Genomic DNA, 12138 nt, shown 5'->3' with positions numbered 1-12138 from the left:
AAAGCTATCGTTGTCTTCAGTTAATTTTCAATCTTCTTATTTCTGCTCTAGAAACAGGGTGTGAAGAGAATCACACGTTATCTGATTTATCTGATTTCTCTTTTCCTAATCCTTGACCTTATTTCAATTAAAAACCTGTTTTTATATATATTTTTGATCGCTACAAAACAAAAGGACTAGATCAAATTTTCCTTTGTCTATAATGTTACTACATGTAGCTGAGAACGCGGGGAGGAGGGTACTTCAGGAATTTCTGGGTGGGGATGTTCCGCTGGGGCCCCAGTTAAAAATATCCAGTAGTGTTTTATGATAGTCATCTATCGAAGCTGTTGAGGCTGAGTTGCAAAAATTTAAACCTGCCGATTTCATTTTTTTTATATTTTTGAGTGGCAATTCCTGGTTTCCTTAGTTTAGATAAAATCTTCAACCAACTGGTCAGTTTTGTGAAAAATGATACTCTATTCTAGACCCAAACGCTCTGATTTATGAACACCATGCTAGAGTAAACTGCTTGAAAACCATACCCTTTACTGCGGCACTCACCTATATAGCCCATATATGGCAGTATTCCCCCCTCCCGGGGGGGGGGGGGGGCTGGAAAGTACCGGTTTGAAAAATATGGATGCCAACAGAAACAGGGGCATCCAACGGATGGTTTCGGTAAATTATCTGTTCGGAAGGCCTTTAATCCCCTCTGATTTTCTTGAGAGAATTGGCACCTCGAACTTTCGTGATATGAGAAATTTAATGTCTGTTGTTTTCGGACTGTTGGAAATGTCGTTTTGGGTACCGAAAAAAGGTCAGCTATCATTTTCGGAAAGGCGATAAGACCTAAGGTTTTCGGGAAATGGACAAAAAAGTCCTAATAAATTCGAGAATACTCAAGTTCCCCTAGAATATCCGAACAGATAACATTTTTTTAGTGCAACCTAAAATTAACCTACAGAGCTTTAAAAGTACTCCAGATAGCCTAAAACAGCGTCTAACAGCATTCGAGAGAAAACGGTCGTTGGGTGCCCCCGCAGAAACACTTGATTTAGCCATATTCTTATATAAAGAGGCTTCATTGTGGTCAGTTAGAATTGTTTGCACAAAAATGAAAGAAATTTGTTTTATTGGGGGAAGGTAATTCACTGTTTCATATGGCATAAGCCATCGTAGCTTGTTTATTCGTTTTGATGTCGTGTTCAGCAATAAAAGAGTATTTTAAAAAAGGGCCTCTCCGGGAGTCGAGCCCGGGACCTACCGCGTGTGAGGTGGACGTGATAGTCACTACACTACGGAAACCTCGGTGAACCTCTAGTGATCTTAAAACGAGGTATTTCTAAACCACGTTAACGTGGTACTATGACCAAATTTTACTCGTTGAATTTTTGGTTGAATCACATGGAATTCCACAAAATATTAAAAACGCCGTTTGCCGCTTGCAAATATCTGCATTAGTTCCGGAGATATTTAAGTTTGAAAAATGTGTAAAATATGCAAATGAAAGACAGCTCAATATTATATCGGATATATAAATAAAGCTATCTTGGTCAATTTGCAGCGGAAACCAGTGAACCATTGTTCCCAGGGCAACTAACTGTTTTCCATTCCCCTCCAATCTGATTCAAATATTTTAGTGATTTTCAGCTGGAAAAACATTAAACGAGGCCAAAAACACCACCTAACATATTTATATGCTAGCTGGATCATGCAGATGAGGCACCACTGGCAAATATCAAATGGAACGCCAAAGGTGGCCAGAAAAGCTTTCAATATCGAGGAGGTGTGGACCCCAGCATGTTCCCATGGTAACAGAACTGTTTAGCTCATATTGTGGAGCACATGTAGTAGAATCTCACCGCATATTTGCGCATTTTAAAATCCTGAATATCTCTGGAACGAAAAAAGGTCTTTGAAATAGTAAACAGCGTTTTCTTCTCGTACAGTCTACTTTTTTGTGTTTTAAAATGGCTTAGATAGGAAAGATGCGAATTTCATGATATATAGTAGCACTTTAAATGTACCGTCATGTAATTTTTTCAGTCAACCCCTTCGTGGACCTTCAATATAAAACTATTATTGGATAACACAACCTTACAAAAATTCCCTGTTAAACAATATGTGAAGCTTCGATGAGCAAGAGTAATGAAAAAGTATTGAGAATTAAAAAGTTCGACCCCTCTAAGGCACCGATGGGATTTGAACCCATGACCTCCTGTTTACAACCAACCTGCTCTAACCAACTCAGCTACGGCGCCCTACATTAGAGGGAGAGAGACTTCATGGATTTGAGAAAGAAACATCTGGTAGCAAGGAAAGAGATTTGTGTTCTCTTCATAATAGAATTATTGTTGAAATTAAGAACTGTGTGTTTTTTTTTTCCTTATGTGGGGGTAATGATTGTGTTTCTATGTCTGTTTCACTGCTTGGCTTTTTTTTTTGGCATTCTGATCGGATAAGGGATAAAATTGGTTTCATTTTTTTCAGACATTTGACCAACTGATCGCAATCGTTCGCTTGTTGATATTCATGGTTTTGTGACGTCTGTCAATCAAGACGGGCATGTTCTTTTTTGTTTTTTGTTTTTTGATCTTGTAGCTTGTACCGAGAAAGCAACAAATTTAATTGCGTTTTTGAAATATGTAATTTCTGACGATCGAGGGACGAATTACTCAGAGATTACTATTCTGAGAGCATGACGGAGAGGCTCGCGGGTTGTCCTGGGATGTTTAAGGACTTTTTTGCCTTTTGGCAGGAGACTTACGTCATTCTTGATCGGTCAGTCTTCGTGTTTATCCAAAATTTTATTAAGCTTTGTTTTAACAGCGTCTTGTAAAATGTTCTAGCTTATCGATTTGTACCCTTTCCTCGGGGTTCTGAGGAGTACGTTTCTACACATTTTTTGACCATAACTTAAGGGTACGCTTTTAGTAGTTTTTCGTATTTGGCGTAGTACAGGTTCTAATTGTTAGAACCAACAGTTTTAATTTGCAAGGAGATAGATTTTCTTATTAGACGGAATACATTTGCATCAGATAGCTGACTGACGCATCCTCAATAAACTATTCCCACTGAATGTCTCGTGTTAGTGCTGAGTCAGAATTGCTTTATTGACATGACGCGGAAAACTCCGTTAATCAGCGGAGTTGGACTGGTAACTACAACACAACACAGAACAGGTATATATCAAAACACCAGCTGAGTTAAGGGAGTAGCAGATTAAAGCATTTGTCTGAACATATACTGTATGTCTGGCCTGTTGGTCTAGTGGCATGATTCTCGCTTTGGGTGCGAGAGGTCCCGGGTTCGACTCCCGGACAGGCCCAAATTGTTTTTCTTTTCAAGTAATAATTAAAATAATGATAATCAACGGTGTTCTTCATTGGGGCCCTACGACTGTTCTCAGATGAGTTTACACATGTGATGCAACAACATTTACATAAATCTGAACTTCGAAAAACAAAGTATTTTTCAAGCTGTAGGTATGGATGGGACACTCACTCGATCTTTCCCTCGCTCGTTCGCTTCCAATTAGACTTTTCGTGTGTCCACCAACCATTGTAAATCCCAGAAGAGTTTGGAGGTAACCGGTCTTAAGTTAGAATTTTCGTCACAGCCCAAAGGCTGCCCAAGCGGTTTTAACATGTGCATTTTCATCATTCAAGAAAACATCAACGCAATGCGCGTGCTAACATTATGTGCGGGAGAACTGGATACTATATCTAAAAATAGTTTGAGAGGAATTATGTTGAGACATATTTGGGATTAACTATCTCACTCTTCATTCTCTCCTGATACCGGCGAAATGTTTAAGCGAACTGCTAAATTACTCTACACCCTCAAAGATGTTCACATCGGCGCTATGCAATAATCTGGGTTAAGGTTATGGTTTGTTTGGAATGGAATGGTTTGATTTCACCATCTTTCCTTTTCGCCAAATCTTGTCAGCAAAACGTATTAAAGAAATTAGTTGGTTCGTAATTATTCCATTTAAAATACCCTGGAACAAAACAACTGAACAGAAAAGTTTAAAACGATGGTTTTAGTCGTTGGATGATATGAAAAGCGTTATTTAACACAAAAATTGCATTCAACCGTCAACTAATTGCGAATAGACGTTTGGTTTCTCCGACTGAAATTCGTACATTTCTTGCTACCAATCCTCTAACAATCAGTAACATAAGCTTTTTTAAGTTCATAGCGCGGTAGCGTTATTTAAGGCATCGATCTTAATATGAAGTTACCGAAGGATAAAAAATTAAATAAGCTCAGTTAGACGTCAATGTCTTTCCGTTTATTTTTGTTTGTTGGCCATGGCTCAAAATTTTCAAAGAGCTGGCTACTGTTGGGTAGCAAGATATCGTCTCATTGAAAAAATCAAAGGAGACCTATGGCCAAACTCGTGGATTAGGTAATCTAGAGATGAAACATATTGGTGAACTTGCAATTACTGGTGTATTATTAAATGCTGTTAAAACAAGGCGGGTTTGTACCATGTAAGGTCGCACTTAACTCACAAAGTGTAGGCTTTTTTCGTTGGCTTTGTTTTGCACACATATCACAAAGACATACGTCCAGAATAGCTAGGGTGGCAAAATTGCAACAAAACATGGAGTGGTAAAGACTAAGAGTTCTTGGGTCACAGAGGACACTCCTGTCCAACAAATCATAGAATACTCTTCCCCCCTCCCCCCTTTCCCTCAGACCTAGATCTTGATGTTGATCTGCCTGCTAGAAAAATTGGCATGTATTCATGTGGTAGGAACTCACAAACGTTTCATTGCATTTCATTCAACGTTATAGGTAAGGTTTCTTATGAGACAACACTTTTTTTCCAATTTGGAACCGCTTGTCTCTATATATATTGCACGTAAAATAAATCAAAATAAGTAGACTCTTTTGCAACGGTTTTCAGTGTTGATCCGACAAATCTGTCGACCATAAATATGTGTTCCAACAATAATAATAACAGCTTTATTGAAGTGTCAATGTATTTAGTATTAACTAATAATTGGGGACAAGCTCCGAGGGGGTTTCTTTCGTTTTGTTATCTTTTCAATCAGGAAGCCAAAGTGTAAACAAAAGACAGGGTAAAAATCATTTAGGCTTATCAAAGTCAAGTATTTGGGAGTTTCTTTCCAAGTTTATGTGCATTTCACATCCCACTTAGAGTTCAGATCAATGTACTAAAATAAACAAGACAAGTATAGAGAACACAACTTTAATCTAAACTTAAATCGATGCCGGTTGAACATGGACAACTCAGCCTGAAAAACTTATTGAGTGTTTAAACTGCAAAGCGGTGAACGAAGGTCCTGCTTGATTGAACGTTGGATCTCACAGCAGATCTAATCAGCCAACCTTGAAAAGTAAAACGATAATACGTCACTACTGCAAGGCTGACACAACGTCGTAGAGTTAAAACGATATTTCGGCTAGCTGGTTTAGATGTTACTAAATTATAAGAATGAAATTGCAATATTATACAATGGTGCCGATGTTTCTCCTGTATTCAATAACTGTTTCGTTCATTAAAAGTTGTTCGTTTCGCTCATATAAGCTCATTATGGTCAAGGAATAAGACACATTCCCATCAAAACATACCACATTAGCTTTTCAGGTCACTTTCCAGCAAACAAATGCACATCTGGTCATTTTGAACGCCTGGACGACTCAAATGCTCCTGAAATTCAGCCTTCAAGTTGGCCATAGTACTAATTCGAACATTCGAAGTCAACTCCACTTCAATTTAGCGAAACACCTAATATTAACTGACTGCACGGTTACTATTTCAATATGCCGTCGGGCGCGGTTACTATTCCGACATGGTGCTCTCGTTCGGGCGGACTAATTACGAGCAGTGTCTACACCTGAGTGAGTGAGTGAGTGAGTGAGCGAGTGACACATTTGCGTACCGGAGTCCCCGCAAGAAACACGTTTCTACGCTTCGCGTATCCACGAGTTTAAAAAAGGTTGTTTCTGGCCAGGCTCGAACCGGCGTCCTTCCACGTGTAAAGCGGACGTGATAACCACTACACTACGGAAACCGGTTACCAATGAAAGCAGCCATACTCAGTGGTGTGCCAATCAGGAACTGGTAGTTTCTAGTTTTTTGATCAGGGAGACAGAAAAAGTCAGTCTAGGAAGTACAGCAAAGAGTTAAACATCTGCCTACTTCTCACGATGCTCAATATTGAAGTTTTCCAAAAACAACGTTATCCGCTTTGTTTTTAACGTTAGACAGAGGATCTCAATGGGGTTAACCGTCAAATGGCCAAGACATTAACCGTCAACCGTCAAAACCGCAATATTTTTACCGTCAACCGTCACATGAGCAAGCCAATATTAGCCGTCAAATGTCTCAGATATCCTTAATTAAGAACTAAACGATTGAGTATGGGCAAAGTATGCTGTTTATAACGGAGTGTTTTAATATATCACAAAAAGTATGCTTATGTTTAAGTCGTTTAACTTCTAGTCACGGGAGCAGGCGATTAATGCGCGTGGCGGTAATAGAGTTAATAAGACAAACATTTGAAAACTAAGGGTGTAACATTGAATGCACAAATTATAGTACTAATTGGATTATTTAAATATGGACAAATTTGCACTCTTTTATGAAAAATTACAGCCAAATTTGCTTCAACCGTCAAAAAACCAATAATGATAACAATCACAATAATAACAGTTTATTCACATCACATCCGCGCAGTGGCTGTTTGTTTGACAAGACCTACTAACATGTAATACCACTTCAAATTATGCTAACAGGATGGAGTCTTGACGCTAACTATATAGAAAACAATTATCAAAACAGAAAGAATCGTCCCCGGGTGGGCTTGAGCCACCAACCTTTCGGTTAACAGCCGAACGTGCAAACCGATTGCGCCACGGAGACTTACTTTCAGAGAATTTTGAAAAATTTTCATCAAATTTATTTTTGTGGATGAAATTTTAACTTGCGTAAGATTTCTGCTAAATTATTGTATCTTGCTCGAAACACATGAAAAGCGAAAAACCAGAGAAGTTGGATAGTAACTGTCTTAGTCAATAAGCCAACAAATAACTGGTGTTATATAGTACCAGTTCAATAGAGAGAAGTAGGTTAAGACCTTTATCAAATAAATCCTTAACCACGTTTGGCCTGTTGGTCTAGTGGCATGATTCTCGCTTAGGGTGCGAGAGGTCCCGGGTTCGACTCCCGGACAGGCCCAAATTGTTTTTCTAAAAATAGATAAATAATAATAATTAAAATAATCATAACAATAATTTTTTAGCAAACTAGTATTTTCCAAATTGTAGGTATGGTTGAGACATTCACTCGCTCTTCCCCTCTCTCCTTCGCTTCCTATGAGACTTTTCGTGAATCCGCTGATCAATTTAAAGCGAATTTTAGACACAGCCCAAGAGAATCCCAAGCGGTTTTAATACGTGCATCTTCATCCTCCAAGAAAACATCAACGCAACGCGCGTCAGTGCTAACATTATCCGCGGGAGAACTGGCTACTAAAAATAGTTTGAGAGGAATTACCTTGCTCTCCTGATACCGGCGAAATGTTTAAGCAACCTGCCAAAATACTCTACACCCTCAAAGATGTTCACATCAGGCTATACAATAACAGCGGAGCTCCGGCAGCCCGAGGGGCCGCCAAGCGGAGCCCCATACTCATATAGGAAAGAAAAGGAAACCCATGAGTTGATTTTCTCATGGTTATCATGGCTAGCGGTATTGCTCGTGGGCGCGTACGCACGACGACGACGACGGCGACGGCGAAGTTGCCCAACATGGCGGTCATACTCCAAATAATAGGTTGACAGAGACATGTAGCCTTGGTCTACCGTGTACTTCCTTGATATTGGACATCCATGTTATAATCAATTGACACATGTCAAAGCAAGGTATCCGCTGACCAGTATCACGTGACCATATCGCGGGCTCAACAGCTCAGCGGTTAACAGCTCCTCGAGGTCACGTGTTTTTTTAAGTTGACCGCTGACCAAGTGCTGGTTTCGATTGGATCGCGGGCTCATATTGGGTTAGCTTGTTGGAAACAGGGCAGGATTGTTCAGAAGCCGGTTTACGCTAACCCAGGATTAAAAGCTAATCGAATTATAACTTTTTCTTCTATCCATATGTATTTTGCTGTTTTGTTTTGTGTATATGGTAATTATTAAAACTCAAAACAGAAGGCCAAACAATAGACAGAAACCTCACTACAAAGTTACAAAACTTAAATCAAAATTCTACCTTTTTCTGGGTTAGCTTAATCGGGCTTTGAACAACCCGACCCAGGAGCTACGCTTTTAGGCTGGCCTAAATCTATATATTAGGGGTTAAGGTTATGGATTGTTTGGACTGATGCGATCATGAAGTGGTCGATGTCATCGTCTTTATTTTTCGCCAGATCTTATTAGCAAAACGTAAAAAAGAAATTGATTAGTTATTCCATTTAAATTACCTTGGAGCAAAACAAAATGAACGGAAAAGTTTAAAGCGATGGTTTTGGTCCTTGGGTCATTTGAAAGCTTTCATTTAACACAGAAATTGCATTCAACCGTCATTTTATAGCAGAGAGACTTTTGGTTTCTCCAGCTGAAACTCATACATTTCTGGCTACCAATCCACTAACAATCAGCAACATAAGCTTTGTTAAGATCATAGCTCGATAGCGTTATTTATTTATATGAAGTTGCTGAAGGATAAAAAATTAAATAAGCTCAGTTACGTCAATACCTTTCGTTTTTTTCTTTTTGTTTTGTTTTCGCTGACTCAAAATTTTGTAAGAGCTGGCTAGAGTTGGTAGCAAGATTTAGTGTCGTAGAAAAAACAATCATGTGTTTCCGGCCTGGCTCGGCGACATTCCGCGTGTAAAGCGGACGTGATAACCACTACACTACGGAAAGCTGTTACGACTGAAAGCTGTATTGCTCAGTGGTGTGTTCATCAGGAACTCGTAGTTTCTAGTTTTTTGATCAGGAAGGCAGAAAAAATAAGTCTACGAAGTACAGCAAACAGTTGAACATTTGCCTACTTTTCACGATGTTCAATATTGAAGGTTTTCAAAAACGATGCTATCCTTGTTTTAGCGTTAGGCAGAGGATCTCAGTGGAGTTAACCGTCAACCGTCAAATGAGCAAGCCAATATTAGCCGTCAAATGTCTCAGATATCCTTAATCAAGAACTAAACGAATGACTATGGGAAATTTATGCTGTTTAGAAATGAACGTTTTAATACACCACAAAAAGATACGCTTATGTTCAAGTCCTTCAACTTTTAGTTATGGGAGCGGGTGATTAAAGCGCGCAGCGGTGTGGTGATGTAATTACCTTAATTAGGCAAACAGTCGAAGATTAAAGAATTCATAGTGAATGCACAAATTATAGGACTAATTGGATTACTCAAATACGGGCAAATTTGTACCCTTTTATAAAATATTACAGCCAAATTTGCTTCAACCGTCAAAAAACCAATAATGATAACCATCACGATAATAACGGTTTATTCACATCACACCCGCGCAGTGGCTGTTTGTTTGAATAGACCTACTTACATGCAATACAACTAAAAATTACGCTAACAGGATGGATGGATGGAATCCTGACGCTAACTATATAGAAAATAATTATCAAAACAAAAAGAACCGTCCCCGGGTGGGCTTGAACCACCAACCTTTCGGTTAACAGCCGAATGCGCTAACCGATTGCGCCACGGAGACTTCCATGAAAACATTTTGAACAATTTTCATCAAATTTTTTGGAAGAAATTCTAACTTGCGTAAGGTTTCTGTTACATTATTGTATCTTGCTCGAAAGACATGAAAAGCAAAAAGCCGGGGGAGTTGGGTAGTAACTGTCTTGGCCAATGAGACAACACAAAACAGGTGTTACAGAACCAGTTCGAGAGAGAGAAGTAGATTTAGACCTTTGTCAAATGACGTTCAACCATGTTTGGCCTGTTGGTCTAGTGGGTGCATTGTGAGAGGTGCCGGTTCGACTCCCGGACAGGCCCTTTGTAATACTCTTTTGTCAATGAACACAACATAATAACGAAGCAGGCAATATTACGATGGTTTTTGTGACGTCACAACGGCCATATGAAACAACGGAACACCTTCCTCCTTTTTGCAGACAATTCCAACTGACTACCATGAAACCCTAGATTAAAATATCACTTAACCAACTGTTTCTGTTGGCCGGGAAACATTTCCAACGACTTCTAGGGAAATATTAATCTAAAGTAATTTTGATCTAGACCTCTTGTTTTAAATCGATTAGGAGGAATAGACTAATGAAAAAAAAAATACAGGAAGAGAGAAATCAGAGTACAGTCAGTTAGAAATCTTAAAATAGTATTTTCCAGGTGGTTTACTTAAAAGGAAAAGTTGGTCCGTGTGAGGGTCGAACTCACGACCTTGGCGTTATCAGCACCACGCTCTACCGACTGAGCTAACGGACCAGACACATCATCCTCGTGCCGTTTTTTATTAAGTACTACTGCCTTTGAACAAGAACCGCCGTTGTCAAAAGTTTGACCTAATGAGGAACAGCACCCGCTCATTTGCCTTGTTCAAACTGATTTGGTTTTATTCTTTAAGATGTATGTATATATTGTTAACGTGCTTTCTCAAATGATGAGGACATTTTTGTTGAAATATAGTTATCCCGAAATTATTTATTGGTAGTTGTTTCTTGTATACTTTCCAATAATGTCTCGTGAATATCAGTAGGTTGTGTTCTAAATAACAAGGAACTAGAATGAAAAGCAACATATTAATTTTATTAATTATGTTTTTCTAAAATGAAATTCTAAGTAAATTTTTTGGAAAAAACTTAAAACTAGTTACCAGGTCATGCCTCAAACATTGGTTTTTCAATAGTTATAGCACCTTTCAATAGTTAGAGCACCTTTCGGTATATTTGTCGCGCGGTACTGTTTTACGCTTTCGTGACGCAACCTTTCTCAAAACTGCTCTATAACACAGATAACACAAAGATTCTTTGAAGAATTACTCTTTCCTTTGCGACTTTCTTTATTGTAACCCGGCAGTTAAAGGCTTAATTTCATCTTTTGGAACTGAAATTGACGCCCTCCTTTGGCACGGAATGGTAAGGAAAGGTTAAATGGCCGCACCCGGGCCTTGCTAGTCCACACACTGCAGATCTAATCCCAGCCTTCGTTGTATTAAACAACTGAGAGTATTTTTCTTTTCCATGGATGGGATGCTAGTCCATCGTAGTTATCCGCCCACACCCCCAGCCCCCCACTTTGGAGCGAACTACTCTTACAGCAATGAAAGAAGAAAGAAATATAAATTCATCAAACGAGACTGAAGTCGACCAAAGAAATGTCGTTAAACTAACGCGACAAATGCAATCCAGGGCGTCTATTTACATTTAAGTAATGTTTTAAAAGCACTTTATACTGTGATAAAACATGGGTTTTTGACCAATCAGAGCGTGCGCAGGGTCCTATCTATATTATAATAGTCATTTATTCGCAATTGGTCATTTTGAACGCCTGGACGAGTCAAATGCTCAAGAAATTCAGCGCTCAAGTTGGCCATAGTAATAATTCGAACATTCGAAGTCAACTCAACTTCAATTTAGCGAAACACCTAACATTAATGGTCGTGTAAAAGCTACAAAATCGTCAATTCGGGCTGGTACGATACATCCTTTGAGTAGTAACCGCGCACACACGATAGCGAGGCTCGCGCTGACTGCACGGTTACTATTCCAATATGGCGTCGGGCTCGGTTACTATTCCAACATTTCGTCGGCCTCGGACGTTCTCGTTCGGGCCGACTAATTACGAACAGTGTCTACACCTGAGTGAGTGAGTGACACATTTGCATATCGGAGTCCCCGCAAGAAACACGTTTCTACGCTTCGCGTATCCACGATTTTAAAAATTACAGCCAAATTTGCTTCAACCGTCAAAAAACCAGTAATGATACCGATCGCGATAATAACGGTTTATTCACATCACATCCGCGCAGTGGCTGTTTGTTTGAGAAGACCTACTAAGACCTACTAACATGACCTACAACTAAAAATTACGCTAACGGGATGGACTCTTGACGCTAACTATATAGAAAACAATTATCAAAACAGAAAGAATCGTCCCCGGGTGGGCTTGAACCACCAACCTT

The 12138-nt window shown here is 39.3% G+C and overlaps 6 non-coding genes across 6 annotated transcripts in view; 2 read left to right on the top strand and 4 right to left on the bottom strand.

Moving 5' to 3' along the window:
• The first annotated feature begins 3238 nt into the window (after window positions 1–3238).
• On the top strand, window positions 3239–3310 carry Trnap-ugg (transfer RNA proline (anticodon UGG)). Its single transcript has one exon. It is a non-coding gene; the product is annotated as a tRNA-Pro (tRNA).
• A 2649-nt stretch (window positions 3311–5959) lies between these two features.
• On the bottom strand, window positions 5960–6032 carry Trnav-uac (transfer RNA valine (anticodon UAC)). Its single transcript has one exon. It is a non-coding gene; the product is annotated as a tRNA-Val (tRNA).
• Window positions 6033–7126: 1094 nt separating this feature from the next.
• Trnap-agg (transfer RNA proline (anticodon AGG)) lies at window positions 7127–7198 on the top strand. The gene has a single exon. It is a non-coding gene; the product is annotated as a tRNA-Pro (tRNA).
• Window positions 7199–9628: 2430 nt separating this feature from the next.
• On the bottom strand, window positions 9629–9702 carry Trnan-guu (transfer RNA asparagine (anticodon GUU)). Its single transcript has one exon. It is a non-coding gene; the product is annotated as a tRNA-Asn (tRNA).
• Window positions 9703–10369: 667 nt separating this feature from the next.
• On the bottom strand, window positions 10370–10442 carry Trnai-gau (transfer RNA isoleucine (anticodon GAU)). The gene has a single exon. It is a non-coding gene; the product is annotated as a tRNA-Ile (tRNA).
• A 1665-nt stretch (window positions 10443–12107) lies between these two features.
• Window positions 12108–12138, bottom strand: part of Trnan-guu (transfer RNA asparagine (anticodon GUU)) — an 80-nt gene continuing 49 nt past the window's right edge. The window contains exon 2 of the tRNA in view: window positions 12108–12138. This exon is cut by the window's right edge and continues 5 nt beyond it. This is a non-coding gene — a tRNA (tRNA-Asn).

The sequence above is a fragment of the Orbicella franksi genome, chromosome 9, assembly GCF_964199315.1.
Source record: "Orbicella franksi chromosome 9, jaOrbFran1.1, whole genome shotgun sequence".
NCBI classification, from domain to species: Eukaryota; Metazoa; Cnidaria; class Anthozoa; order Scleractinia; family Merulinidae; genus Orbicella; species Orbicella franksi.
The sequence above is the reverse complement of the archived record's forward strand: the minus strand, read 5'-3'. Positions and strand labels throughout refer to the sequence as shown.